The 25,994-nt window shown below is 38.8% G+C and overlaps 1 protein-coding gene across 32 annotated transcripts in view; it reads right to left on the reverse strand.

Moving 5' to 3' along the window:
• Nucleotides 1-25,994, reverse strand: part of sox6 (SRY-box transcription factor 6) — a 676,057-nt gene that overhangs the window by 620,191 nt on the left and 29,872 nt on the right. For 23 of the 32 annotated variants that reach the window (XM_069898015.1, XM_069898005.1, XM_069897902.1 and 20 more), the window contains exons 1-2: nt 9,376-9,478; nt 7,597-7,693 (exon numbers count right to left, since the gene is read on the reverse strand). The exons of 4 other annotated variants lie outside the window; for them this stretch is intronic. The gene's annotated coding sequence lies outside the window, so the exon portion shown is untranslated. 5 more of the 32 variants (XM_069897852.1, XM_069897860.1, XM_069897848.1 and 2 more) reach the window with 4 other exon arrangements.

Genomic DNA, 25,994 nt, shown 5'->3' on the forward strand with positions numbered 1-25,994 from the left:
TTACAAGAATTGGGTGACAGATCCTGTTGATTTTGTGCTATCAATTGCTAAATACAAAGAACAACATTGGCAAGATCAGACTTTACCACACACACCCCAAAAAAATCAAAACTGCCATATAGTCCATTATTGTAGTTCAAACTCACATCTAAAGGAAAGCAACATGAGCAAAAAAATGAATGAAGGGTGTGGAGTTCATTATAAGCCACCATCTTTCAGAAATAAGATGAAGAATACAAAGCAAAGATATTATGAAGTCTGAAAGGGAAAAGAAACAAAAGATTCTGGAATACTGAAAAACCAGAAATTCTGGGTGGGGCTAATGCCATTTGACCTTTCTTGTAGTTCGCAGCAGGTGAGAATTTAAAACTTGCAATTGTGTCAAAAAACAGGTCTTTAGTTATCCCTTGATTTATGGATTGGTAACCTGCAGAATTCCCTGTTTATAACTGATGCCAGAACTATTCCAGATAAAGCATTAGTCTAATGCCTTTGGCATGTAAAAGTAGGACCTATTCTAAGCAGCAGCCTTGACTGGACAATTTGTGCTTAGCTCACTAATTCTAGGCAGCTACAGTCTGTGAGAAAATTCTTTCAGTATAATAGGTTGCAAGCAAAGCAAAAGGAACATTTTGTTGAAAAACTGTATAAATGTAGATTAGACTCAATTTTATAGCAGTTCCATTCCTGTGCATGTATGCTTCATCATCGAAAATGTTGATAAACTGAAAGAGAACACATTTTTATACGTTCAAATTGAATGAAGGCATCACACACCATTATCAGAAATTATCATAGATGCACACACACTCACACAGTCACCAAATTGCATCAAAATTATTGAGACAAAAATATGGTAACAACCATTAGAGGGTTTAGTTTTCAGCCAGTGCCTGGTTACCATAACTATTAGCTTCTTCCCCACTTCCATCAGATTCCTGAACCAAAGACATGGCCTTACTTTGACATTTTGCGCACTATTTTTATTTATAGTTGTAAGGTGGTTGACATGAATGTTTGCATTGTGATGTTGCCACAAAAAAACAACAAATTTTGTGACCTGTTCATGTCAGTGAACTTGGATTCTGAATTTTGTTACTACTCCATAATCCCACTTCATTTGTGCTATATTACCACAGGTAACTGCAAAGATTGATACTTGCTCAGTGCTGTCACATCATAATTGGGACTGAGACATTCTGCTGGCTCCATAGAGCTCATCATTGAGATGTAGCAAGTTCTACAGATGCTTCATTGAGCAAATTTTCAGATGAACTCATTGCCATCGAAACATCAACAATTTTCACAATTTATTTTGCAAAGTTCAAAAATTTTACTACAAGTGGGTGTACAGCAGGGCAGTATGTCTTTCTTCTAGTATACAGAATACTGCCAAAAATACAACATACCACCACCGCCTTGGCAATCTGCCCTAGCTGCATTGTTGTGTTTCACTAAGTTTTCCACCCACCATCTTTCTTCCCAACAAAGCAATAAGTATTACGCTAATGTCAAAATGTAGATAAAAAGATTTTATCTAGCTATAATAAAACTGCTTAGTTTCTTGTAATTCTAATGAGTACAGGTGCTCCATGACTTATGACCATCCACACATACAGCTGCATTTTTTAAAATATAAATATAAAAAAAAACATTTACACGGTTTATTTTGTATTTCACAAACTATAACATGGATACAGGGTATGCAAGAGCCAAAATATGTGTACTTACTTTGTTAGTCGGCGTTCTGGGGTCCCTGGGCTGGGGATGACCATCTTGATTCCTGTGCAAATGCGCAAGTCTTTAGTAGGCGCACGCACGGTGGGTTCAAGTATTGGAGTTCACTTGGCGCATGCACGAGAGTTAAGGATGTGATTTCAATAGCGTCAGGTGCTTAACTCTCGCACATGCGTCAACCGAACTCCAAGCACGAACCCACTGAAGGCTCTCGCATGCACCAACTGAAGACTAATCAAGATGGTCGCACCCAACCCCAAGACCCTGAAACGCTGACTAAATTGTTATTGTCGAATGTACTAAGAAACAAGAGATTTAATTAAAAATTTTGCTTTAAGACTTCGGTACTCCACGCGCAAGGCAAAATTCCAACTTGGGTCCATTCCAAGATATGACTGATTCATTGGTCCCTATTACAGTTTTAAGTCAGGGACTACCTGTATTTCAAATGGATACACATATCTATAGTGGAAGTACTAGGTACTCGTCAGTCAACATTGTCAAACAGACAGAAAGAGTCAAAAGCCTCTCTTTGTGATGTTGATTTATGCCACTATATTTGTCACAATTATTTCAGACAGCATGTCTGAGGCACATAAAATTAGTACACCTAAAGATGGCTGAATTTTGGAGTCACTCCACTAGAAAAGAAATGTTAGAACTAATTCTTCATAATGCTATGAAAAATAAAACTTAAATCCTTCGAACAGTCACAGTCAGAGCTAAAAGCAGTCTGGATGATCCCATCTCTGAAGCTAAAGATCTGCCAGAATGAAGATATTTGTGTCCAGATCAAGTGCAGTATGGTTAACTATTTCTGTTTCACTCTTAGCAAAAATAGATGACCACTAAAGTAGTGCTAAGAATGGAGCAGAAAAAGTTGGCCGCACGAGGTACACAAGTTATCATCAGTAATGCCTAGTTTGGTAAAGAAACTGATGCAATTTTATTATAGTAAGCATTTTGCCTCTCCTGACTGAAGCTCACAATCTCATCTCGTGCAAAATTTGGAGAGAATTTAATCTAATGATTCTGTGTCAGGTTTGCATGTGGGTACCATATATTCTAACCTGTTGTTGTCCACAAAAGTCCCTATTGATACTGCAAAGTGATTGCGAAATTTTTCACCATGATGTTTGTTATTGTCACAAATATTCACATTCAGCTCAGACCAAAGTAGTGAGTTATTCAGTTGATTAAAGAAAAAAAAAGTCAGACAGAGGAAGTATTTTGAATGTTCTTTTACTTTTACTGGCCAGTTTCCCTGGTTGCTGTCATGACTCACTCCTTTCTATAATGTGCGTAATTTAAACTGTAATGCCAGACGCACACCCACTCCATGTGTGTGTAATGTTGTCTCATGTAGGAAAATGTACAGATGTTCTTGAATAATTGACTCCAGAACATTAGGACCATTATTTTATTGCTCTTGCTAACTTATTGAAAACTTCATTCATCAATATCCAACAGATTGCTTTTATTCACAATACCATGCAGTGGTTTGCAACAAAACCACCACTATGCATTGTCTATTATCAACTCTTATGTAGCCTCTTCACTTTTAATGAAATTATACTACTTAATTATTCCACAATCCTTAACAACCAATGTTGCACCCAAGGTGGATTATTCATTGCATTGTCGCCATGCATTTATATACAATTTTATTAAATATACTGTCTTTGAGCATAACTTATCATTGATTTCCTGAACCAATGAAGTCAGCTGGATTTTGCTGATTGGTTTAACTCACACTGATTCATTTCAAGAAAACAAAATTTTGCACTGAAAATTTCATGAGTTGTGTGTTGAAGGGGTTGGGTGTATCTGGGCACCGTAGGTGAGAAGAGAACTGAGATACTAAATTTAAAAAATAGGATTTAAGTAATTTAAAGTCAGACAAAATTTTGAACCATAAAAGAAAATCAAATTCCCTCTAAAATAAAAGTTTCACACTCATTACTTTGCACACTTCGATTACCAGTAATTACTTTGGAAATTAACCTACTTATTTATAAATTGTATGAGAATAGTATTAAAGTAAAGCAGTTTCTACACATCCTAATCTCTTGTCTACCAAAAGTAATTACATGTAAACGCTATCACATTGTATTTTAAAGGATATCAAATTTGCAAGGAAATTAGTATCTGCATATTAAAAGATTGAGGGACTGTGAAAGGACAGTTAAATAAATGGAATCTGGGGTTTTTTTTGCTCGAGTCTTCATTGGTTCTGCTAATTAATTGAATAATAATCAGTGCTTAACATACCGAACAACTGGTATAATACTGAAGATATGGAATTAACCTAATATAATTTGAAAGATAGCATTCTTTATCAGAATTATAAACCACAGTAGTTGAATGTATGTACCTAGGTAAATTTTCATTGAGTTCTACAAATGAATCTGGCAAGAGGTCTATCCTTATTTAGGCAATTCTAAAGCAAATGTCTCCCACACAAGATAGCCCGCATTGTGAGTCTTCTGTATTGTCTTTTTGGACCTCTGAAAAAAAATCCCTCTACGTCCATGCTAGATTTATTCTAGTGCAAATGCAGCAAGCCTGTTGAAATCAAGGGAAGAAATTGGTTGCTCGAAAAAAAAAATCAGTCAAAGTTTATTTTATTGAATTGTCAATTCTTTTTTTTTAAATCTGTGTACTATTTTACTCTTCAATCTTGAACTGCTGACCTTGGATTTGAGAAACATTTGTCCATGAAACCTTCCAATAAATGGAGCATCACTGCAAACCAACAATAGTTTGTGTTTCCATAGTGCACTATAACACAAAACTATCTCAAAGAACTGCACAAGCTAGGAAATCACAGTAAGCATGTGTGAAGTTTTAAATAAAGTGTTTGGAGAAGAGAACAATAGGGAGTCAAAGAGCATTGAGAGTAGGAGCAAAATGAATGAGTGTCCATCTATGGAATGAAAGTTGTCACAGAGAAGGGTAATCCATTGTGAGGACTTCAGGGATGAGCCCGTGCTGAAGAATGCTCCAGTAGGCTGTATCACCATGAAAAGATTTGTAAATGAAAGAGATCTGGCAGTCAGTTCTCTGGGAATGCAAGCCTTTGTAGAGTGGAGGATGTAGGTGTTCTTGATGTATCAAAAAGAAATGAAAATAAATAAAGGTAAAAATGATAACTCGTCATGCCAGTGAACTGTTTTAACTCCAGTCTCATTACTGACAGTGGAATTTGAGATAAGCACATAACTCAGCAACTCACTTAAATCCTAGTTATTGCTACATGAAAGCAAGTTTAAACAGATTGTGCAGAAGCAATAAAATTAGCTGAAAATAAATACCCGATTCTTGTTCATTAATATTTGCAATACCTTTTCCCCCTTTCTTGCCTCGCACAACAGGAATGGAATAAATTTACATATTTAAAAAATACTGTAGATAATTGTTGAGGCATAAATGGATCATAGTTTTATTTAAAAATAAATCTTTGCTTTAACAATCTGAACTAATTGTAATACTTGTTGCTGAAATTTGTCTGGCTGTCTCTGCAGTTGGAAGGGAAGAGAATTCAACAAATGTGACTACAAATTTTAGACATTGACCTTTAGCCAGGCTTGTCTCAAGAAAACCCTACCCAAATACCACCAGCATGTAACCTGATGTACAGAGGTCCCAGCATAGTCAATCACTGCTACACCAAAATAGGAAGTCCTACTGTTTCTTCCCAAGACTATATTTTGGTAAGTCAGATCATCTGACCATGCCCCTTCTGCCTTAATGCAGACAGTGGCCAAAAAGAGAGGCTCCAGAGATCAGGACAGCTAAAAGATGGTCACAAAAGACTAACGAACATTCGTAGCACTTCCTCAATTCAACGGATTGGGCGGTGTTCAAGGACTCAGCTGAGGATCTGAATGATTACACCAGGGCTGTCATAGATTTTTTCAAAGCAAGTGTGGATGAGGGCATCCCTGCCAAAGCATTCAGGGTTTTCCCCAACCAGAAGCCCTGGATGAACAATGAAATCCAGAACCTCCTGAAAGCCAGATCACAGGAATTTAAGTCCAGAGATCCAGATCACTATAGAAAGAGCAGGTATGGCCTGCAGAAAGCTATTTCCCAGGCATAAAAAAGGAAATCAGGAGGGATACCTGATAGTTGTGGCAGGGACTTAATGACATAACCCGCTACAAAACAAAATCCGGGACAGTAAGAGATGGCAAAGCTACATTCCCTGATGAACTTAATGCCCTCTAAGGCCAATTCAACCAAAAGAACAAGAAAGAACCACCTCTATGTGTCTTCATGGATATCTTCAACATCTCACTCCAGCAGGGCACGGTACCCACAGGTTTAAAACAGGTGATATTCATACCAGTGCCAAGAAGAGTGTTGTAACCTGCCTAAATAACTATCGACCAGTGATTATAAGTATTTTGAAAGGCTGGAGTTGAAGTATATCTTCTCCTGTCTGAATGGTGACATGGATTAATTCCAATTCACCTATCATAGAAAAGGGTCTACAGCGAATACCATCTCACTGGCTCTACACAATGCCCTGGAAACCTGGACAGGAAGGGTGCACACATCAGAATGCTCTTTATTGACCACATTTCAGCATTTAACATCATCATCCCCTCAAAACTGATCAGCAAACTCCAAGACCTAGGACTCAACACCCTACTGTGTAATTGGATCCTTGATTTCTTTACCTACAGACCACAATCAGTGAGAATTGGTAAGAATGTCTCCCCCAGAACCTCCATCAGTGCCAGAGCACCACAGGACTGTGTTCTTAGCCCCCTGCTCTACTCGCTTTTCACCTATGACTATGTAACTCTGTACGACAACAACACCATCTACAAATTCACTGATGATACTATGGTAATCGGTTATATAAAAAGAGATGATAAGTCAGCATACAGGAGGGAGATTGAAAACATGGCAGAACGGTGCACCAACAATAACTTTTCAATGTCACCAAAATGAAGGAGCTGATTGTTGACTTCAGGAAGGGAAAACCAGATGTGTATGATCCAGTGATCATTGGGGGAAATCAGAGATGGAAAGGGTGAGCAAATTTAAATTCTTGGGAAATCACCATCTCGGGGGAACTTTCCTGGATCCACACACCAATGGCATCATGAAGAAAGCATGTCGGTGCCTTTACTTCCTCAGGAGTTTGTGAAGGTTTGGTATGACGTCGAAAAGTCTAGCAAATTTCTACAGATGTATCGTGGAAAGTGTGCTGACTGGCTGCATCATGGTTTGGTATGGAGACACCAATACCCCACCCCCAACTGAACATAAAGCTCTGTAAAAGGTAGTGGACACGGCCTAGGACATTAGAGGCAAACCCCTTCCCATCAGCGAGATCATCTGCAGAGAACACTGCCATCAAAGAGCAATGGCAGTCATCAAGGATCCACACCACCCAGCACAAGCTCTATTCTCGCTACTACCATCGTGAAAGAGGTCTAGGTACCACAAGACATGTACCACCAGGTTCAGAAATAGCTGCTCCCCCTCCATCATCAGACTCCTCCTCAACAAATATCAATCAGGGACGCATTTAAGGACTCTTACTTTTCCTTTATTGTTTTTTTTCTCCTCTCTGTATTGCACATGTGTACATTATGTACAGTGTTTTTTGCACTACCAATAAGTGGTAGTTCTGCTTGGCCTCAGGGAAAAGAATCTCGGGGTTGTATGTTATGTCATAATATGTACTCTGAGAATACATCTAAATCTATTTCTGAATGTTTTTCAGTACTCTACCAAGTAAGTGTTTGCACATAAAAGTGGGAGCAATGTTAACTGCAATATTTTACATGACCAAATTGCTTAAAGACATCTTAGACTTAAATATGAAATTAGACAAGTTACCTTCCCTCCAGTAGTATTCATACAAATGTTTTTTTTTTCCCAGCAGGTTTCAGTGGATGACAAACTGGATCAGGAATCCTGACTGATGTTTCCTCTCCTTGGAAGACATGAAAAAAATAACATCTGTATGGGGAGCCATTAAAACAACTAGGCTATAAGCAGCCAACTAGCTATCTGATCTTTGTGGCATTTTTGGATCAAAAGCATGTTTGCCAATTTTTCCATGTATTTGAGGCAAAGCTACATTTACCATCTCACTACATCATACCTCAGAGTACATTTTGAAAATTTCACTCTGCTAAATAACACGAAACTTGCTATGGTTATTGCAAAATTATCAGATTGCCGGTAATTCATACAAGTAACTTTCAGCCCACTTCCTTTAAATGCATTTTGGTGCATTCATTCAAAATTACTTTGCAATCATTCATGAATATTCATTTATAATATTTCATTTATCATGAGAGTGAATAATAAATCCTTAAAAGAACAATATTAAATATTAATGGAATCTTTTGGGAATTCAAAACATTCCCTAAATATTTCAGTATAATATGGGAAGTTAAAGCTTTGTTACTCAGACTGACTGGGAGATTACTAAAACAAGGATCATTAACTGCTACAATAATATCATTAACAAATATCCAGCTAATTAGTCCCAAGTTTACTATTACATTGTCACTCTTTACCTCAGCCTGGAGCTACATCCTGCACTATTTCAGGTGCAATTGTTTCTACATACCTCCGTCCCAAGTGTTGCTACCAGTCTGGCTAGACAAGACCAGCAGAATGACACAATTCTATACTCATTAATCAATCATCAAACTTTCCAAAACATATTTTCTGAGATTATCAACAGGAATGGTAATGGTAAATTATATTTAGTAATATTCTGACCCTTCTTCTGCTCATAGCAATTTTGCATTTTCACCACACCCACTAATTTAGAGTCAAGCAATCACACAATTGGAGAATGATTATGCTTCAGAAGGAGGCCAAGGCTATTGAGACCAGTTATGCTGGATCCAAATAAAACAATGCTATTAATCCCTTTATTCTGCACTCTTCCCACAACCAAGCAAATTATTTTCTATCAAATGCTGTAAGACCATATGACATAAAAGCAAAACTATGCCATTTGGCCCACTGAGTCATTCCAATCATGGTTGATGAAATTTTTCCTCTCAACCCCATTCTCCTGCCTCCTCCCTTTTAACCTTGACACCCTTATTAATTAACAGCTTATCACCTTTCACTTTTAATTTACGCAATGAATTGGCCCCCATAGCTATCTGTGGTAACCAATTCCACACCCACTGGCTGACGAAATATCTTTCATCTCTATTCTTGTGGGACATTCTTTTATTCTACTGGAAACCTCTTCTTCAAATCCACAGACATACACTGCTTCTTTGGTTTTCACACACCTGTTCATTCCATGCCATTCAGATTATATCTCTTTGAACTCTTTGTGCCAAATTGTGACTCTACACACCTCTCCATATTAAGCTTCATCTACCACTAACCTGCCCATTCAGCCAATCAACAGACTGCAAAGAGATTACTTTACTTCCCTCCAAGTTTGCATCATCAAAACTTTGCCAATTTATCCTGAACACCCACGTCAAAGTCATTAACGTTGATCCAAAGAGAGGAGTTAATTCAGCACAGAAACACCAATGTCCCCGTTCTCCTAGTTTGAGAAACAATATTCTACCAATACTCTCTAGTCTGCTGATAACTCAATTTCTTATCAATGTTGCTACTGTGGAGGCGCACATCCACGTGGCGAAATGGCCCTGCTTGTATCACCACATGGCGGGGCAGCCATGGGGAAATAGCGTTGTCAGAGGATTTTCACTGACTCCAGCCTCCCTTCCAGCGCTCGCCCTGGGCAGCGATTATGATGTCACAATGGACCAGGTGACTGAGCTCATGCTGCCCTTATAGGGATGTGCTGAATTTGGATAAAAACAGTTGTTAACGACCCTCAACGTGATGGCTGTGTTTCTTCCACTGCTCACGCCGCCACAGTGGTGACCCTGATGAGGCCAAACGTTTTTCTGGACTCAAAACACCATGGATTCAGCAGAGGTTAACGCTGTCTCCATCAAGCTCCCCTCCTTTTTGGACCCACCAACCGAGAACGTGGTTTGGGCAGGCAGAAGCACAATTTCAACTCCGCAACATCTCCTTAGATGCCACGATGTTCTATCATGTCATGAACGCTCTGGACCAAGAAACGGCAGTGAGGGGGGAACGACATCATCCACCACCCCCCAGCTACGGGCAAGTACACTGCCCACAAAGACCTGCTGCTTGGAACTTTCGGGCTAATTCCCCAGCAACGGGCTTCCAGGCTCCTTCACCTAGATGGGCTTGGGGACCGTAGTCCATCGGCGCTGATGGACGAAATGCTGGCCCTGGCAGAAGACCACAAGCCTTGTTTTCTCTTCCGCCAGATATTCCTGGAACAGATGCTGGAGGACATCCAGCTGCTCCTCACAGAAGGACTTCTCGAACCCGAGGAGAGCAGTAGCCCGTGCGGATGCCCTCTGGTGCACAAAGAGGGAGAACGAGGCAGCCCTCAACCAGGTGGCACAACCAGGAGCCAGACCCCCAAGGTCGGACGACACACGTGAGCTCCCATCCAGAACTTCAACCTGGCGGTTCGCAGATTCCAACACATCCACGTTGATGTCATCGGGCCCCTGCCAGTGTCCAAAGAGGCTCGTTACCTCCTCACAGTGGATCGGGCCACAAGGTGGCCGGAGGCCATCCCAATTAAGGAGGCCTCCGCAGAGACATGCGCCAGGACTCTGGTCAGCTAATGGATCACCTGTTTCGAGTCCCGGCACACAACACTAGTGACAGAGGGGTGCAGTTCACATCTGCTCTGTGGACTTAGATGGCAAAGCTCCTGGGGGTCAAGTTCCACCACACCACAGCATACCACCCGCAGTCCAACGGGTTGGTGGAGAGGTTCCACAGGCACCTGAAGGCATCACTTATGGCCAGGCACTCCAGACCAGACTGGGCGGATGAACTACCCTGGGTCCTCCTCGGGATTAGGACAGCACCCAAGGAGGACCTGCAGGCTTCAGCAGCGGAGTTGGTCTATGGCACACCGCTTTCACTGCCGGGTGAGTTTTTCGGCCCAGACCCTGACACCACGGCCACCGACAAAATCCTGCTGGCGGACCTACACAGGCGACTGGCCTCCCTAGCTCCCCCACCCCTGGCACGCCACGGCACCCAGCCGCTTCATCTCCCCAAAGAGCTCGACTTGGCCCAATTCATTTTTGTGTGGAGGGGACTACAAGGTGCACCGCTACAGTGACCGTACGAGAGGGCCATACAAAGTCTTGCACTGGTCCAGCGGAACCTTCACCCTGGATGTTGCAGGGAGAGAGGAACTTTTTACAGTGGACCACCTGAAGGTGGCCCATCTGAACTTATCACTGCCGTGCAGACGGCCATGCCCAAGCGCCAGACGCCCAAGCGCCAGACGCCAAAGCGACAGGACGCGTAGCCGGTTCTGGGGGGGTGTTATGTGGCGGCGCACATCCTCAAGGCAAACCGGCCCCGCTTGTATCACCACGTGGCGGGGCAGCCATGGGGAAATGGTGTTGACAGAGGTTTCTCTCTGACTCCAGCCTCCCTTCCAGTGCGCACCCTGGGCAGCGATTATGATGTCACAATGCACCAGGTGACTGAGCTCATGCTGCCCTTAAAGGGGCGTGCTGAATTTGAATAAAAGCAGTCATTAATGACCCTCAACGTGGTGGCTGTGTCTCTTCCACTGCTCATGCCCCCACATTACTAACTTTACTTTTCTAGACCTCCACTTTGATAACCAGCCTCCTGCATGGGACTTTATCAAATATCACTTAAGAATCCATAATTCTGAGCATATTTTGTATAAATGGCATGAAAGACTGTTGAGAGGGTAAATTGATACACCTATTTTGAAACATATACTTAAAATATGGAATGGAATACATATAGAAAGGGAAATGTTATTAAAACAAAATCCTTTGATTACTTTTTACAGTTAATAATGTTTATTTTGATATTTGGTATAATTGCAGAATAAAAAGGATAAATGATTTTTGTTTAGGTTCCTTTTTTTGACTTTTGACCAATTGAAAGATAAGTATAATATACCAAATAATACCATTTTTTACTTATTATCAGCTTAAATCATATTTAACAAGAAAGTTAGGGCAGAATCCATGTAGACAACATCTAATGAATTCCCTTTTTGCTGAAACATTATCAAAAACCAAATATATTTATCAACCCCAATTTGCTGTATTACTCTTTTTATCCAAACTTCTCCATGAGCCTGTTAAAAAAATTTCCTACTTTATTGATTCTAAAAGCTTCCCCGCAGCTGAGGTTTCTTTGAATCTTGGACACACTGCTGGCCTGGCTGAGATAAGCTGGGGATCAACATAGGAGCCTCCTGGTCTGTGCATCCTGATGGCACTCCAGGTTGGATTTTTGAACCATCTAGGCAGTGGTGGGGAGCTGGAAATGTTTTTAATTTCTTTTTGCAGCAGGGAGTCACTAAATTGTGGACTGCTCAGATCCATTAAAGCATCTTCTTATTTCATAGTTCTTATTTCAACCTGATCAGTTTGTGAAGTTTTTATGGCTTTCTGACACTACTTTAAAACATCAACCCATTTGTGATTAGCAACATTTTGGCTAAAGATCAACATTTTACAATTTGTGACATTTGTGGGCTGAGATTTACTTGTATAATTGCTTCAACCTGGTGCAAGATGAGAGGGCCTTCTGAAGTTGCTGTCATTCAATGTTTTCAGCATCCTACATAATTTAATACAGAGAGATGATTTGAAAGGAAAAATGAAAGATGAAAAGAAACAAGGGGAGTGAAGAAAAGAAGCAGAGCGAGACAAGTGGGAGGAGGGGATAGAAGGCAACAGATAAGACAAATATTGCAAAAACTCCCAAAATAAATTTGGTGATTAGGAAGTGTCTAGGATTTGAATTCATTTAAAAAAAATGAAATCTCTGTTACAATCTGCTGAAAAGTTTTTTGTTCAATTTCATTAAGAAGCTGACAAACCATTGATTTTTTTGGTGGGGGGGGGTTGGGGAACAAGCACCCTGAATAATCATTTGGAATTATATTTTAAACTAAATGGTTAGTAATACAGAGAATTAGCTTTATTCCTAACCTTTGACATTCAACCAGCTTTAGTTGCATGCAAAGGGTTGGGGGAGGGGGGGCAAAATCTGTTAATCCTGTTTCTGTGATTATCATCATCTTGTTGCCAAGTGCCAATTTTTCTAAAATGTTCAATTTTCTTAAGTGCTGTAACTGTACAGAGGTGTAATTCATATTTTTTTCCTGCATTTTGTTCTGTACACCACAGAGCTAGTGCTAACAAGGTGCACCGCCAGCACTTCAGGCAGTTTGAAGCAAATATTTGATGCGCCTTCTTTTCCCTATTTGTGGAATAGAACAATCAACACCACAAGAGTTCTAGTTGTATTCATTTAGCTCTCCCATTGACAAGGGGACATTTGGGACTTTAACATATATTTTTCAGCTAGCTTTCAAGCATAAGACAGTTGCTTAAGTTGACTGTGCTGTGACACACAATCCATTAATGATTCTCTTAATAGAACAACTCCATGTGTTCCAGCAACTCTTTAACACACAATGATCCAGACCTATTTTAAGCAGATTTAGAGTCAATGAATGGTCATCTGCCCTTAAAAGATCAGGTGAAAGCTATCAGACTAAGGTAACCAGTCAATTAAGAAGGCTGAACAAGGTGCACAACCAGGCTTCAGCTGCAATTGAGCACACAGGTGGTTCAGCAGAAAGCTTTCTGTTGAATAATAGAGTAAAACCTTTGGGGTACATGCCAGATCAGTTTATTTTCTGGTAGCTTGAGTTTGAGTGTGGCATGATTGGTTAACTCGTGGTGAGGTGTACCAATTTCTGTATCTTTTAACCTATTTATTTTCCTCAATTTATTTTGCCAGTTACTTGAACTCAGAATAACAGGGATTTTACTGCAAGTTTAGAATGTTTTCTTTTTATAGGACTCCAATTAATCATATTTGCATATTGAAAGTATCAATTTGATGAAATAATGATAATTCTATTAATTCCATTTATCACTTTATTTTTCACCTGAGTCCCTGAAAATACATAAATGGAGTTTCCACAAACATTATCGCAATAACCAACAGTTTTTTTTTCCTCTCCGAGTCAGAATCAACAGGTCAGATCATTTTCAGATACTACATTCAACTTTTCCATCTGTTGCATTTTGGAATTCTGACAGATCACTGAATGATGCAAGATTTCGTAACGAACAAGTTAGTCAAGTTGTTCGCTTATAGTATTTTGTCACAACCATTGCAGTCATGGGCACCCACAAGTGGAAGTGGTACCCTGTGAACTGATTGGCATATGGTCGCTGAAAAATTACGACTGGAGGAAGCACTGGCCTTCCAAATGCTAAGAAAAGGGATGAAATTATGCTCATGTTCAGATCAATAATGGAATTGAGGAGACCTATTTTATTCTGGACAATATATTATCCATGATTTTAATCTGTTCACTATGTCTTTCGATATCATAATCGAATCTCGATAAAACATTTGACTGATCATTTCTACTGATGGATACTGTCTGAGCCACTGAGTTTCTCTAGCAGCTTGGTTTCTACAGCAAGTTATGTATTTCAGGATGTGCAGTGAGTGGTAGCCTTGCCAAAAATACAAATGTCATGAATGAATTTATGAAGATGAGGGCTGAGATCTCGGCCTACAGTGATCAACAGGCATATGGTACATCTAGCAGGATGGTGGAGGCATAGACTGTGGAAACATTTAATAATTATTGAATGCTCTGTTCAAAACATTAGCAGAGGTTGATCAAATAGCTTTTGAAATTGTAGATACTTTTAAAGGCAAAAAAAAAGACTGCCTAGTCAAAACGATATGATTTGGGAATCAATGTGTTAAGAGTCGCTGCCTGGGTAATGAGTTACAATTTCAACACATTAAGGATGTCGTGAGAAAGAGACATGTGCCTACTGCATTTAATGCTGTTGCTATAGTTTTCCAAATAGTTTCAAAATCCTCAATGAATTGACAGGCTGAGGGCTTAACAATTATTTACAGGTTATAAACCTAATTAATTAATATGTTTTCAATGTTCATGAAGTCTGTCTTGCCATAACGTTGAATCCTTCAATTTAACCCACCTCATTTAATTAACTCCTTTGAAAAATGGATGGGGTCACTGAAGAGATAAGCCACATTTTTGTACTGATGGTGTTTCTTATGTACATTAACAATGTTTCCATAAAATAATTACACTGGCTTCAACTGTTACTTTTTGGGATGCCAGTAGAATGACCAAGGAATCTCTATAATTTCAAAAGTTATGTATCTTTTGCGAAGCTGATGCTGCACAATCCATATGATTTGCCATAGAATTGAGGTGTTCACAAGATACAGAAGCAGAAGTAGGCCCATTGGCCCATTGAGCCTGTTCTGCCATTCTAATCCATCCACCCACTCAGCCCCACTCTAGCTTTCTCCCTTAACCCTTGATGTCCCGACTAATCAAATACCTGTCAATCTCTGCCTTACATACACTCAACAAACTTGCTTCCACAGCAACAAGTTCCACAGACCCTCTGATTAAAGAAAATTTTCTGCATCTCTGTTTTAAATAGACACCCTTTTATCTAGAAGTTATGTCCTTTTGCCCTGGATTCCCCAACCATGGGAAACATCTTTGCCACATCTACTCTGTCCAGGCCTTTATCCTTCTGTACTCCAACAAGTACAGAACATGAGCCGACAATTATTCTTCATATGCTTATCTGTGTTAGGGAAGAGGTGATTGTAATTTTTAGCTTTAATTTAAAAGGCTGTTTCAAATGTGACTCTGGACGTTATATGTCAGATGATTTTTTATTTCCACTGAATTCTCCAATTACCTATCAATGCACAATTTCCATTGCTACTTCATATGGCATGATCTGCATAAGGCTATCAGAATAAGATGAAATGTTATCTGTGATTATACATTTTCAAGTCTGGCTTTCAGTGAAATTTACACTGGGTCAATACAAAAACAAGATGCTGTGGATACTTGAAATCTGAAAGGAAAATAGACAATGCTAAGAACACTAAGGTCTGGCAGCATCTCTGGAGAAAAAAATGTTAACTTTTATGGTCAATGACCTTTCATTACAAGTTATTGGAAAACTAGACTGAAGGCAAAAGTGAAGCATGTTGGTTTGTTCCACAGAATATTATCAATAAAGAGATGAATGTTGGTTCAGTTTAAAATTACAAGACCACTTTGTAACAACATCCACTGAAAATAGTTTGCAAAGTGTTATTTTTGCAGAAGTTATTTGATAGGAAATGTACATATTTTGAAAGCTGCAAAGGAAATGTACAACAGTACTTTGCTTTTAGTCATTAGACAAAAAACCAGCTGCTACCTCACAGCTTTGTTTGGCTAACATTTTGAGGGTTTTTTTATTTTTTATTTTTTGACAAACTGCTAACTTAGTTTATGCATAAGTTAATGTTTTTGCCATTGTTAATGACATGGTCAAATCTGAGTAGGATCAATTCTTGTAAATATGCAAAGCTCAACTCTTCTCAGTATCACACTGCTAGAATACAAAGCTGCTAACCAAATAACTTTCCCCTCTGCTTAAATAGCAATATAACCACATGAAAATAAGATCCTTCTCTTCTCTTCTTGTTTATTTTCCCACATAATTTTAATGCAATATGTAATGAAATTGTGATTATAACTGACATGAACACTCTCAGAAGCACTTAGGTTGGCTGCCATTTTGTCTGGACTGCAACTGAAAAAGATTTCCTGAGTATAAAAAGGTAACAGAGATGTGTTCCAATTCTGGAATGTTATCAAACAGCCTAGAAATCCTTAATTGCCCAAGGTTGATCATTTACCTGAATACTACATACCCATACTCTCCGCAACCCTTTGAGAAATGTATTTACTTCTTTAAAAAATTCCATAACTCAGTCTCCATCGCCCTTTGTGGACTGAGCACTCCTGAGTGAAGAAATCACGCCCCTTCTCAGTCCTAAATTTCTTGTCCCCGTTACAAAGACAGAGACCCTGTATTCTCCATATCCCAGCCTGGAGAACTTCCATTCCACACCCAGCCTCCAACAGAGACTGGTTCCCTGCATTCTCCACACCCCTATTCTGGATCCAGTCTCTCTGTTCTGCCAAAATGTTATGTATTTCAATTAAATTCACTTGTGTTCATCAACACATAAGTGAATACAAGCCTAGTTAACCTAATATCTGGCCAACAGTAAAGTGACTACGACCACTTCTCCTTGAGAGCTTTTTTTTCCCCCAACGTATTTGACTGTCACTCAAAGAATCAATGTACCTTCTATGTTGGTTTTTAAAATGCAATAGCACTAAACACCATGTTTTAACATCTTAGCTCTGAGTACCATGCAACATTTGTTACAGCTGCAGACATTTTCAAAAGGAAAAATAACTATATTCATATACTTCATTATTTCACTCAGAAATATCTCATTGAAGCAAATACAATCAATTATAGTGATACTACTTCCTATACTACTTCATTGCAATAGAAAGTATTTTACACATATTAATATATGTTTAATTGAGAGGTTTTCTCATCTTTACATCATTTCTCATCAAAGATTCATACATTTTCAATATCATACTGCAATGAAAATAGTAAGGTGAACTTTATTTAAATGGCCCACCAACATGGAATAAATCAGTGGTTTTCAACCTTTTTCTTTCCAATCACATACTGCTTTAAGTAATCCCTATGCCATAGGTGCTCTGTGATTAGTAAGGGATTGCTTAAGGTGGTATGTGGGTGGAAAGAAAAAGGTTGAAAACTACAGTTTTAGTCGTAGATAATTGGCTCGTTATGTGCACGGTTTCATAACTCCAAAGGAAATGGGCCAATGACAATTGGGTCTAGAGCAGTGATTCTCAACTTTCCCTTTCCACTCACATACCACCTCAAAGAATCCCTTACTAATCACATATGGCATAGAGAGTACTTAAAGTAGTATGTGAGTGGAAAGAAAAAGGTCGAGAATGACTGGAATAAATCATCAAAACTACCCACAACTAATCAGAAGGGTAAACACTTTGTTTCTTTGCTCTATAAATTTCTCATTGAAGATTCAATTTTTCAGTCAGGTATTAGCTAAGCAGCCATGTGGTAACAAATGAGAAAAGTACTCGAGTAAATGGCCTTAAAATCAAAATAAAACATGAGGTTAAGATTGATCCAAGTCAAAATTGTGAACAGAATTAAACTGAATTAGACTCGGCTGCAAAAGGATACTGCAAAATGCAACATGTTGGCATTGCAATAGGAGCAGGGAAGGTGTTGGATGAATGATAGTCTGCAAAAGCCTTTTTGAACTCGCAAGGTCTTTATGAAATGGTCATTGATGATTATCTGCAAAAGAAAACTATTGATGACAATAATATGTTCCATGGATCATTTCTCGCCACCCATCAACACCACAACCTGCATATCCCATCCCAGTCCCTTACATTCCTGACCATAACTTGTAAAGATATATGATTAGCTTCATAGGAAGTTTACCAGAAAACTATTTTAGAAACCTAGTCTGGAAACTGCCACCAAGTATGTGAAAGAATGTGAAACTAGAATTCAAATTCCGAGGTTTGAGGTTCCTTATGTTTTTTTTTCTGGAGCAACAATCTCTTGGGGTCCCAATCATTTCCTGGTACAAACACATCCTCTTTCCCCCTCCTCTCATTTGTACAAGTGCCCAGTTATTTCAAAGATACCCTTGTAAAGACGTCTGAATTGCACCCGTTGATCTAACAGTTTTGTCTGGCATTGATGAGGAAATCTAAACATAAACTTCACAACAAGCAGAACTGAGGGCATAGCTATGCACTGTATATTTGTTTTCTGAGAAAGGAATTTACTGCTTGAAGCAAACAAATGAGTACATCTACCACAGGCAATGGAGATCTGAATGATAAGGCTACTACTAATAGGATAATGTTTGGAAGATTTTTGTGTTGTTCGAGATTAGGGTTTCAGAACTGCAAATTGAAGTATTTTATATTTGGTTGTAAGGCTAACATTAAATACAAAGTTTGCTTTACCCAAGCCACGTAGCTTAAGCCTTGCAACAAATCTTAACCCCAGCCTCAAGAAAGTACTCTTGACCGTGCAAGTGTGACATTTCCATTTCCCATGCCAGTGCCTCAGAGATAAATCCACTATCATCAGCTGGAAACTGAGTTAAGAATGTCATTTTTTTTCAATGACTAACAATAAAAGAAAAGATTTAAATCCACTGATATATTTTGATAAAGTAGTTAGCGAAATACACCTTCTGGGATTTGTAAACACTACAGTACATAAACGGATGATCTGTGTTGCAAAATTTGAACATTTGGGTGTCAGAATATTCAGGTTTAATATGATGAATGAAATTTTGTTTGTGCTGGTCAACTAAAGGTAACTTGAGATAATCATTGTTAATTCACTTTTTAACTTGATTTACAATTAACTCAAATTGCAATTAATTCAAACCCATTGCGATCTATGTACTTACTTATCACCGATTTCCATTTTTAGCCGATATTTTGAGGAGTGTGATGATGATGACGTAAATGCTGATTTCATACTTGGAACACCTCAAGGTGGAGCTATCTATGCAACAGGCCCTCTTTTCTATCTCTTCACCACTGTTTCTTTCTGTTCTTAATCTTTACTTCACTATCTCTGGCTTAGTCTGTTTTCTGTCTGAGTCGTATTCTCTATATATCCCATTATCTATTTCTCCATATGTTTTTCTGTCTGTCTCACTCTCTGAACTTTGTATTACTATGCACTCCTTTCTATAACTCTGTCTTGCACTCAATGTCCAGACATACTATTAGTTTTCCATTCTGTATGCCTTTCCTATTTCAGAATCTGTTGTATTTTCTGGGGTTCTTTTTCCATTGCCTACCATATGGACACTATTACTTTCCATTGCTTATTTTCTGTCCTTCATACACGACATTTCTTTAATCTAAATCTCTGCAAATTTTCCATCTGCATTTCCACATTTTGGATAACTTTAAGATTAATTATGACCTCCCAGTTATAGTCAGCACACTGTTTTGTTCAGGAGATGATCCTTTAATGTCTTAACCATAAAAAACACATGGCATGCAGAGTTGCATTGCTGTGTACTGTGCATGAAAAAGTAAATTAAACTTTAATAGCTGTTATTCTGTAGTCACATAATTTTTTAAAATTATTTTATGGGCACACAAATTAACTATGCATTGTTACACTAAATCTGGGAGTTCGCGAACAGGTCAGTAAATTTAACTAATAATTTTAAGGCCCCACTGGTAAAATATTAATTTTGTTTAAAAATCAAACATCCTGAATAGATGTTAACCAGACACATCCTGTTCGGAGGCTTTAATAAAGAAAAGCACATCTCACAGCTACTGTACATCATTTTAATATAACTATTGCCTTAATGTACAATATCAGTTAACAAATATTTCAAGAATTACAAGCTCCAAAAAAAAAGAGTTATTCCTGACAACAAATTCCATTTTTGTCCTGACTAATGGATGTCAGAGTAATATGCATTCCTTGGCTCTTGAATTTTGCATTCTGAATTTATATTTCTGGTTTCCCGTGGATGATACTCTCCAAAAATCACAATAAAGCATTTTATTGTAATGGGACTGATTTCACTGAGAAAGTATTTGTAGAAAGACAACCATCATAATGCTGGGGGGGAGGTGTGAAAGATGGGGAGGTGAGTAGCTCATAAATGTAATTCCAGGACTGTCCAGGACAACAATTAATGCATCAATACAGATTAGGGATTTAACATGTATGCAACATGCTGAATTAAACAGTTCCTTTTTTAATTTCTCAACCTGCACCAGAAATTCTTGTTGGTGGAGGTGCGGGGGGTGGGGGGGGGTGGTGGAATTGGCAAAACAAATGTGTCAGTGGGTGTCATTTCACTGAGTTATGGGGAAAACATAAACCAATGCAAAAAGTCTCCAGTTACCTGTAATTGTGAAAAAAACGAGCTTGTCCGTGGGCTAAACTAAAAATTTTGTTTGGCATAGTTGACTTTTACTATTTTTCATAGCTGGTTTTATAGGCCAACATGGAGAGCCAATCCAATCAAACCTCATTAACGCATAATGCTACAGTGCTTAACCCTAACCCTGTACAACGAACCAGCATTATAATAACAACAAATATTTTAATATATTTCTACTCATTAACAGGACTGCAGGCGCCCTCTGTGGGGGGTGGGGAAGTGAGGAGGAGAGTGGAGGTGGTAAGAATTTTGGAGTCCTTTACTTTTCTTCCTAGAACATTATTGTACTCACTTTAGTGGCTGTATTTGAACTGCTTTGGAATGCACCATTTGTGAGTTGCATTCTCTTTTCCTTTATCAACCCCTCCCCACCAAATCACCACCCAGACGTCAGAGGCTCTCATGCAGAACAACCTTATTTTTTATGGTCATATTGATTAGATTAAAGCTGTTATTCATTAGGCAGTTACACAGGTTAGCAGGTTCAATGCCAGTGGAATTTTTTTTATGATCTCTGCTTTTCCTTCAAAGGCTGCTTGCCAATTTGTGGGTCAGGAAGTCCTTTGCAGTGGATTTCTCAAAAGACCACCAGCTGTCATTCTGTCAGGATAAGCTGGATAATGTCAGTTCCCTATTTTCATACCCCACCAACCTACCCACCTCCCCATTCATTCCACCTGAATGAACACCTTCTCTGTTGCAGAGATTGTAGAGCAAAAAGTGACCAAAATAATTACCAGAAAGGTAGGTAAATCATAATGATGGAAAATTGTTGCTGCAGAAGCTTTTGTCCGTTGAGATAGAAATTGTTCTTTTCAATTTTGAACCAAACTAATGAAATTGAATTGTAAAGTAACTCAGCACAAAATGTTCTTTTTAACATTCTCCCCACTTCTCCACAGTGATGAACATCAGTACTGGTATTCAACTGCACTTAACATCAAAGGTTATTTCATTTCCATCCTCACCTATCACATCTCCTACTTTAGAAGCCAGCGCCAGTTGTTCTCCTACCAAGCTAGCACAAGGCAATAAAACTGGTTTAAAATTGAAATTATTGAAAGTACTCAACAGTTCAGGCAACACCTCCAGAGAGAGGGAAATTTTATGTTTCAGGTCGATGACCTTGTATCGAAACTTAACCTTGGCCCTTCCAGCTTTGCACATCCCAATGTCGCAGCATGAAACACATGCAAACTGAAGTGCTGTGCAAATTCCTGCAGAAATAAACTCAAGACCAGCATAACTCAGTGTCAGCAGGGCCTCTCAGTGGAGAAATTTGGAGGGATACACAAACCACCTCTAAAAATAGTGGTGTCTCAGGTTGCATTAAAGAATCAAATCAAACTTTATATGAACAAATTTAATATTTTGGCGTACTTTTGCATATATGAGGTGGAGATTTTTGCACATCTCATTGACTTGAAGTAATCTCACATGACCTACATATATATGCAGAAGCTACACCATGAATCTCACAAATAAAAGCTTGGCTGCAGTCGTCAAATTGTCATTCATTTACTGCAGCTGTGTAATCAATGCAATTGTTCTGGTGACTAACCTCCATCATATAATTGTGTTTATTTACCACCACGATATAAATGTCAAAAATAATGCTCATAAGAAATGTGTAACATTTCCTGTACAGACCGTGTAATGAAAAATTACATTTGATTTTATAACATCATCAACTTTATATTATTCTTAGAGTGCCAGTTCCCAGAGATGGGACCCCCATGCCCCATCTAAATTGTTTCACTTTGGCAACAAATAAGTCCCATATTACACTGGGGTTTGGCTGACTGCTGCTAGAATTACTGAAACAGTAAGTGAAAGATGCCAGGGCATTTGTCACTTCACTCCACTGCCTGACTCCACATGAAGCCCAATGGCAAGACTTGAAGGCGCTGACCTTGCGTAGGGTCAGAAGCCCTGCTCATTTGAAAGTGAATTTCTGACCTGGAGATTAGGAGCTAATGCAGAAATTAACTTTATTTCAATGTCTTTAACCGTTTCTTAGTTTTTCAATTGACTTATAAATAATATTTTTATTGCTTATAAATAAGATATCTTTTTACCAAATTAGTAAAAAATGTTTTAAGTACCACAATTTTAATTAATTAGATATATTTGAAAATTATACCAGCTTTGACAAGAGGCGGAGTTTCAATTGCAGGATTGCACCCTGTTAAAATTTCTCAGCGTGCTCCAGTTGTGGTGGGCATCTGGGATGGAAGAACGCAATATCTCGGTGACAATGAGGCCTCACTAAGCCTCTGCATCCAATTCTCAGGGATGGAGAGTCAGCTCAACCAGCCCTCCACATCTCGATGAAGTGAATGTCAAAGACCCTGAGTCATGTCCCAAATTCTGGTCATTATTTTCCACCATGGCAATCAAACATATCAACAAACAAACTGGAATAAGCCACTCAGTCACTTGAGTCTTCTCCACTTTTCCATAAGACCATGACTGATCTGATCACGACCTCAACTCCACATTCTTGTCTACCCAACTAACCTATTTCCCTGCTTATCAAGAATCTCTCTGCTGTGATATGACTAAAAGCATATTGTAATAATGTCATAACATTGCTTCACCACAAATATGACCATCCAACTTATGGACCCCCCAGCATAAAAAAAGAGCTCTCGTTATGTTATGAAATTTGCAAGTCCAATGTACATACCATGCTAATTCCAATAAATGTCAGAACTAGATTTTTCTCCCTTTCCACTTTAAGAAATTATTTCTTCTTATCAGTCTAGAGTGCTTTGATGCCATTCATTGCAATAATATGAACTTGCTGCTTCTCTATCAGGTGTATATTTTAAAACTTATGGACCTGTCAAAATATACTAGACAAAATATGCTTGGGAATTGCACTCTGACTAATTCACCCAGAGAGACCAAAAGAACCTAGAAACCTTGGAGTCCATTCCCAAGACCCAGTTACCAAAGGTCAAATAATTTACAGCAACATGCTAAATTCAGCAAGGTTAGAAAGACAAATTGAAATGACTGAGAAAGTGAAGAGTCCAACAGCCATAAGCCCTAGCAGAGAGAGGCTCCAAGAAATAGTTGTGAAATTCTATCTCTATAGGAGTTGATTGCCAATCAATAAAAATTAGATTTGGATGTTCTATATTTGAAGAGGAAATTGGCTGTCCTTACAATGTCAATAAAGGGTATATTTTTCTTTGTAGAGTTCTTCGGATGTGGGATACAATATACACTGATAAAATGACAGGCCAAACTACTCTTAACTCAGCATATATCTCAGGGTCTCTCCATTGATATAAAGGCCCATGTATTTGCATGCGATTGTAAACATTACAAAGTCACCACAGTTCTCAGAAATAATTTGAAATTTACCTTGCAATGATTCTCCCACATGAACATACAAGAACTACTTGAGCAACCACTGCCCACAACAAACAATGACCACAACAAACCTTGCCCTTAATTTGAAGGTCAAATTTGGGATTCTCACTTCAGTAGCTGGCGTATTTGCATTGTCGTGTGTATTCTGTAGCTTCTAAATTTATTTTGCAAATATTCTAATCTGGAGTTTGGTTTGGACCATATCTTTGCAGCGTCCTCCGCAATAGTTCCAGAATGTCCATCAATATTCCAGTCTGCACATGTATTTCTGCTGGCCTATATGATCAATTCAACCTACAACTGCAAGTTGCCAATTCTCCAATATTGTGGTAAAAAGATGGAATAATTGTTCGCAACATGAGGTTGGTTGTGTTTTCAGCACTCATAGGTGGACCTGTCATCGGCAATCATTTGGTTATTTAAATGGACCTTTAAGTTACACCCTTCCAAGGATACAGCCACCTGCTTACAAAACAGAGCTCCACCATCTCTAATTCCTCAATTTATATCTTTAGTATTCCTGAGGATATCTCTAACATATATAAATAAATGAAAATGATCCGCTCCCTCCCAAAGAAAATGACAAATCATAATTCGGATTCATTTCCAGTCTTTGGCTAATCCATGCCTGGTAACTTCTTTCAGAAATTGGGTCTAACATAGGACTGCCCTGCAAGTCAATCTTTGATGTTGAAGCATAATGGCTCCTGAAAGAACAGCACTAATACTTAATGTAACATGAAACCAGGGCCCAGCAGAGGGGCTGTCTGCTGTCAAGAACAAACTGCTTCTCTGCTCCTCTCTGGAGCAGACAAGAGCAAGGGCTGGCAGGGCAGCCGTGCTGTCACTACTTCAGCAGCCAGTACTGTGATTAGTGCAAATGGTTCATTTTTTTTCCACATCAGTGTCATCAAAGTGCAGAAATCTTTAACCTTACTGATGATAGCACTACTCTGTGTGCAGTGCCGAGATAGTCAGCTCCTCTCATGTGCATAATCAACTATTATCCTTCTAAGGAAATAAAATCCATACTTCTCAAATCATGGGGATGTGTTGTCATTATCCTTGGAAAGGATCATTTGCAGTGCCATGGGAGAGAGTCATGGATGGTGCCTAACTGGATATCTCTATCCATATGAAACATTATCAGAAAATTCAAACTGAGATATAGAATGAATGAAACTGATTAGTATTTTTAACAACACATTAGCTGCTAATAATAAGGTTAAGAGCAGATGTCACTAACCTATGTTTGTTTGCTCATTCCTCTAAAAGGATGATAGTCATCTCTCCATTATCATTATTCAAGTCATATCATCTCAGAGGACATTCCTACCATCCCAGTTTATGAAACTTACTTCCACAAAGACACCCTTCCATTGCTTTCAATGGGTTACCCCGTGTCATACACATACCTTGCAATGTTCTCACTCCGTTGCCTCAATGCGCACAGTACATCCCTTCTCATTACTTCTGTGCTGATTACTCAATCCTACCAGCTGCTACCCAACATCCTTTTCAAACAACGTGCTCCAGAAGTATCCAGCCTCGACTCATGTTCCTATATCAGGGTCCAGCTCTTAGCACGAATCTGAAGCATCCCCTTGTACATTCTCCCACACACCTCTTTCCCACTCTATAACATAAGTTAATTATTACACAGTAATAATAACTGACAAGTGCTTAGTTTATTTAAATAAAATGATACTCTCCATTATATTTATAGAGATATTGAGTAATTTAAGATAACTAGATTAGTGGCTTCAACAAAATAGCATACAAAGTCACTTCGTGCAAACACATGCTAATATCACACTGTCATTTCCAGGCCATAGAGA

The sequence above is a fragment of the Narcine bancroftii genome, chromosome 1 (genome assembly GCF_036971445.1).
Source record: "Narcine bancroftii isolate sNarBan1 chromosome 1, sNarBan1.hap1, whole genome shotgun sequence".
Lineage (NCBI taxonomy): Eukaryota > Metazoa > Chordata > Chondrichthyes > Torpediniformes > Narcinidae > Narcine > Narcine bancroftii.